Below are 6,279 nucleotides of genomic sequence, written 5' to 3'. Positions count from 1 at the left end.
TTTGACTTTGTTGTACCAAGTCCAATAAATTTTAAAATGTATCGTATAAAACTATGTAATGTATTCACACTTGGCTTGACTGGGTCGTTAATGTTGTTGTGTTTGAACTTGTTCATGGATAAACTTTTGTTTGAGCCATTCATTGATTGTATCGTGTTTCAAGTTAGAATAATTAATTATAGGAAAAATTTAAGGTGTCCATCAGTACACGAATTGTGTTAACACCTTTAGGTGATGAATCACAACTATTACTGAAAAAGTTAGATTTTACACCTTTAGGTGACAAGGAAAATTTGCAATTATTATTCGAGAATGTATACGGGATAAGTTTCACTAAAGAATTAATCAAGATTACATCTTATACTTACACAAAAGCAAAGAAAAACAAAAATGATGATTTGTTAAGAATTTCTCAACTAATTTACATGGTCAAAGGATAGATTTTGATTTTGTCCATAAAACATTTTTGTTTTTGAATGGTCACTTCAACTCATAGAACTTTTGTATGCAAGTATGACCTAGGAATGTTGACCTTTACCAACCTATGGGAAGTTAGGTTAACTCTCAAATACATTTTCATTTGGCATATCTCAATTATGTGTCATTCATTTGCCATATCTCAACTTATTCCACAACCCTTAAAATATATACTTTTAACCTAACAAATCGAGAGAATTGATAATTAAGTGGGCTGCAATTACACAGTCGAATAATATGGAATATATAATTATAAGGTGTCTTAATATGGAATATATAATTATAAGGTGTCACTTGCACTCTAATTCGTAACAATATCATATATCATATATTAAAAATAATAACAGATCATGTATACAGAAGAATTTTATTATTCAAAAAAAGTGAAATGGCATTTGCATAATGTTAAAATGAAATAGTTGAAATTAATAAGTAGCAAGATATCCATTAAAAATGCCTAAATTATATTGAAATGATGGAATTGTTCTAGAGTTAGGTTAGGCAATCAGACATTGTCATTTTCTTAGTTGTGATTTGTGTGGAGTATAAGTTTGGTCCGGGTCACTTTTGAGTGGAATCAAACTTTGATAATTGGACTAATAATTTCAAGTTCATTGAATGTCATGGTGTTTGAATGAATGACTGAGTAATTTTGAGTGTGATTTTTAGTTTGCTACATTTGCCATCTTATAATATGATATGATTAATGGAAATAGGAAATATTTTACCAAACAAATTATCCAACAAAAAAAAAAAATCTAAAATATGCATTACTTAAAAATATTGTGAATTACTACAATCAATGAGAGTAAAGAACTTTGTTGCATATGTATGGTTTATACATCCTTCGCCCTCCAACCTTCTGCTTCTAATGCATTATTGTAGGTCCTAATATTAGTTATTAATTAATTAATATAAAAATTTAATTTTAAGCAACTAAATCATTATATTTGATCTCCGGTCCGGTTGTGGGGTATTCACTCTTTGTACTGCAATAGATGAAGAAAGTATAAATATATATTATTTTGTAATAGAGTCAATAGTACTCAAAAAAAATTATTGTATTCGATTTAATAGGCCCGGTATATAATAATAGATAAGAGAAAATAATTTTTTTTTTAATGATGGAGCCCTATAATGATAAACTTTTAATGATGAAACCGAGTTTCAGACACTAATAATACTTTCATATGCAAACATCATTAAAGAACTAATCAAATATTAAGGTTGGGCATCTAGAAAGAATATAAATAAAAAAAAATAAAGATTTATATATATGCATGGTACTCACGATGCTGCAATTTGTCAAATTTCTTAAACCCAAAAATAGGTAGGTAAACAACCAATAATGTTCTATCAAGAATTATTTTAAAATAAGGTTTAAAACACGTGTCTGTCAATTTCTATAGTGTTATGTGGACTAATTTTTGCAATAATTTTAGGGTTATACCCATTGATTCGTGTTTTGCGAAAAAAAAAAAAAAAATCGATTCTCTTCAAATAATTTTAATAAAACGCATGAGAACGTTAATAAGATGATTTGTCTTTTCTAGTTTAACAAAAAGTCTCAGATTCGAATCCTGATAATGTAGCGACCTTTCACCCTTTAAGAGGTCCTACATAATATAAATATAACTAATCTTAACGTGTGAAAACACAGATGTTCTTAATACTTCGTAATTAATAATTTTAAGATTTTGTCTAAATGATAAGAATCTCAAGATCATTTTTTGTGTGTGTCATAAATAGATACAAATTCTAAAATATTAAATTATTAATCAAAACTCAAACTTAAAAACATTAGTGTCTCTTACAGACTACTAGTAAAAAAAATTCTTTGGAGTTTATATCAGGTGTAATGAAAGCATTGCGATACAATCTAAATTTTATAATACTTTCAATTTTGACTGATACAATCAAAACTGAATCAATTCCTTAAATTACGTATAGGGATACATATATGAAAAAAAAAAAAAGAAAAAAAAAAAGAGAATCATCTAAGGGTGGTTAGATAATGATATGAACTTGGTTTGTATGTATGTATGTATGTATATGTGGGACCCATGTTTGTAGTTTCAATTTTGTTTGGTCACGTGATGTATGTGTGGCGTGCTTAGTGACCTCAAAGAGGAAGATGAAGGCATATATATATGAATCTCTCTAGAAAAGAATATGACAATATTCTATTTTATTTAGATATGAAAAACAAGAAATTAAAAGGGAAACGATAACCAAATTTTGTTCCAAACCTATTAGCTAACACTTCAATCTCAACCAACTATTAACAACATACCCAACTCTTACCAATATTACCCTCTTTTTTTAAAAATTATTACGATGTTCTTTTTATCTATAAAGTGATCACAAAATTTCAATTAAAACAAAATACACTGATTTGATGTTAAATTCTATGCTTGAAAAATCATAAAATTTTAATTAACCATTAAAAATTGATGAAAACCTAAGAGTACAAACGACCTGAACTAAGCTCAAACTTAGGTAGCCTCGAGTTTGAACTCAACATAGTTATAGTGGCTTGAATCAGTGTTCAAACTCAACCAAGTATAAAAAAATTAGGCTTGCCAAAAATCTCGAGTTCGTTTTGAACTTTTGATTGGTCCAAATTGAGTTTGAGTTCAAACTGTATATATATATAAATGCGGCGATGTCCTTAGGTGGTGCGACGGAATTTCAGAATACACCAACAGTGTAAGGGAAACACACCACAATGAAATGCAAAAACAACACCAAAAAATACACTACAAATCCAAAAAAATACACCATATAACTCACCACACCCCCCAATGGTGTATTTCCGAACACTGTATTGTGTTTTTACTCACACCTAATGGTGTGTTTTTGGTGATACGTACCTACTTTGTGTGTGTTTTTGTGGTGCATTTTTCTAACGTTGATGGTGTATATTTGTTGAACTATTGGTGACACCGCACCGTCGTACCTAAGGACATTACCGCACTCACTTGAATAACCTTAAAATATATATATATATATATATATATATATATATATATATATATATGTATATGTATGTATATATTGGTTTGGTTGATGCAAGATCTAGTGTGGATTAATGTGCATGCACCAGTGTTCATATGTACCTAATGTCTTGTCTATAGGGTACGAATTTAATAAAATGGTCCTAACTTCCATTAAATTACCTACTAAACGTACATTACCAATAATAATAAACAATTAGTGTAGAATAATTGCATTTAATAATAATACAACATACCAAAAAAGAAAGGCACATGACAAAAGCCGTGTGGAAAGAATAATAGAGAAGGATGGTCGTCTAAGGGCAGCTACCCAACGTTATTGTGTAGCTAAAAGCTAAGGTTTCGTACGTTAATTAAAACTTGAAAATTAAACATAACTTTTTATTGTTATCGTTGTAGATATTTTATCTACAATTATAAAGGATCAAATCATACTATTAACCAGGACTATGTGGTCTAATGGTATTCGGGTTGGACTTCCATTTGGAAGGTTGTAAGTTCGAGCTTCAATGGAGGCATTATTAGCTCTTTGTGTTTCAGTAGGTTGAGAAAGTATATGAACATATACTACAATATAATAGAGCTAGTAACATTCAAATAAAAAATAAAAAATCGTACTATTAAAAATATATTATATTAAAAGGTAAAATGAATTATTAAACTAGTGATTTTTATTATTTTTGTTACGGTAACTCCTGTGTAATGGACTTCAAACCATATAGGATAAGTAAATAATACTAGGAAGATTTTGAGCAATAATAGACCAAAAAATTATTGTTGTTAATAATATTTTTCCTGAGTTAATACCCAATATAGTCATCGACTATAGTGGTTTTATTCAATTTAGTCTTAAATGACTTTTTGTGCTCAATTTAGTTATCAACTTTGATGATTTTACACAATTTAGTCATTTGTTAAAAACTATGTTAGTAGACTGTTAGAAAGAGGATCCTAATGGTAATTTCTCGTCCTTCATCCCATTTGGGATGATTCATTCTTCTTCCCCTTAGGGTTGAGGTTCAACCTTTTGGAAGAATGATTCATTCTTCTTCCCTTTATTAAGATTCACGCAAAAATGTAAATTTTCATACCCAAATATTTATTTACTCTGTATTTATTTATTTAGGGTTGAAGTTGATTTGGGTACGCAGATTTGCATTTATGTGTGGATCTTAATAAGGGGAAGAAGAAGGAATCATATCAAATGGGATAAATGATGAGAAATTACCATTATGACTATATTTCTAATAGTCAACTAACAAAACTTTTAACAAAGGATTAAATTGTTTAAAACCATCAAAATCAAGAACTAAATTGAACACAAAATGTCATTTAAAACTAAATTGAACAAAACCGCTATAGTTGAGAATTATATTGAGTATTAACTCTATTTTCACATAACCCACTATTTGTTAACAAGGATTGGCACATTGTATAATTTGGATGCTAATTCAGAAGGGTACCACTAGCATGATTGGGGATGATGTTTTATGCATCTATCATTGCAACCATTTTATCAGTATTATCCTACCATCTTGCCAGGAATGATACAATAGTACAGTCCAAGAAAATCCCATTTCACTATCAACACCATATATATATAAATATATAAATATAAATAATAGTGTGAATTTGAATTAGGCTTTTGTACATTCCCTCATCTAGCTACTTGTTGCAGTCCTCGTGTAAAAATCTGACCCACGAATTTTCCTTTCCAACACTTTAATTTGGTGTCCCACATCAACATATCCAAATTGGGTGCACGTCCACATCTATTTCAGAATGGAAAATGTTACATGTACTCCCATATTGTACTCCCAACTTCTATTCTTACACACTAAATTTTGATGTAGACACTTATATTAGGATTCACACGAAAAAAATAACTTATCAGAATTCGTTATATCAAGGAGTACATGTAGTAGAACTCGCTTCAAGTGAAAACAATTCAAGCTCTCAACTCCTTTTTATATAATTCAGTGCCAACTAAGTAAAGCTATTAACTTTTTTAGATTGATCAATCAGGTTAATTGTTCTCCAAAGGCGACTTTAGCCTATTGTATGCATATAAGGGCTTTTAAACATGTTGCACGTACTAAAAGTAGAACAAATTAAACCAATTTGGTTGACATAAATGACTGTACACTCTTATCCGTTAAGAGAGGTCGGGAGTTCAAAATTCACTCTTGATATGCTATGATACATACTTAAAAGTGCTTTCTATGGTTAGAGTGACACCTCGTCCTCGTGACGGTCTAAAAGAAAGAAATTTATACCATATATGATTCATGTATAAACTATGACTACTAAAATTGACGAGTGCATAGTTTTGTCCCTCGTATACTCCGCAGTGTCTTATCCAAAAGAGATTTTAATTTTATTATTAATGAAAAATGTTGTGCAAATAAAATAAAATAGACAAAGGTGACAACAACGCCCGCAGAATCTCATTCTTCTACGCTACCAAAGAGCAAACAGGTTAACGTCACAAAGATAGCAACATAAACAAACATCCATCCATCCATCATGGGATTATTATTATCTAGTATCTACATACTAATCCGTATGTAATTATCAATTATGCATCACCTTGTACTTTGTGCTAAACCATATCACATCACCCACCAAATTACTTTTTTAGTTCATTAATTCTTTTTGGTGTTAAAGTATTACGAAGCCTTATTTAGAAAGAGGGCTTTTGATATGATGTTTAATTTGAACCAACTTCTAATTCAATTGTTTACTTGGATAGTTGGATAGGAGGTGATAGGTTTTTGGTATATAT

Source organism: Ipomoea nil, unplaced genomic scaffold, assembly GCF_001879475.1.
Source record: "Ipomoea nil cultivar Tokyo-kokei standard unplaced genomic scaffold, Asagao_1.1 scaffold2159, whole genome shotgun sequence".
NCBI lineage: Eukaryota > Viridiplantae > Streptophyta > Magnoliopsida > Solanales > Convolvulaceae > Ipomoea > Ipomoea nil.
The sequence above is the reverse complement of the archived record's forward strand: the minus strand, read 5'-3'. Positions refer to the sequence as shown.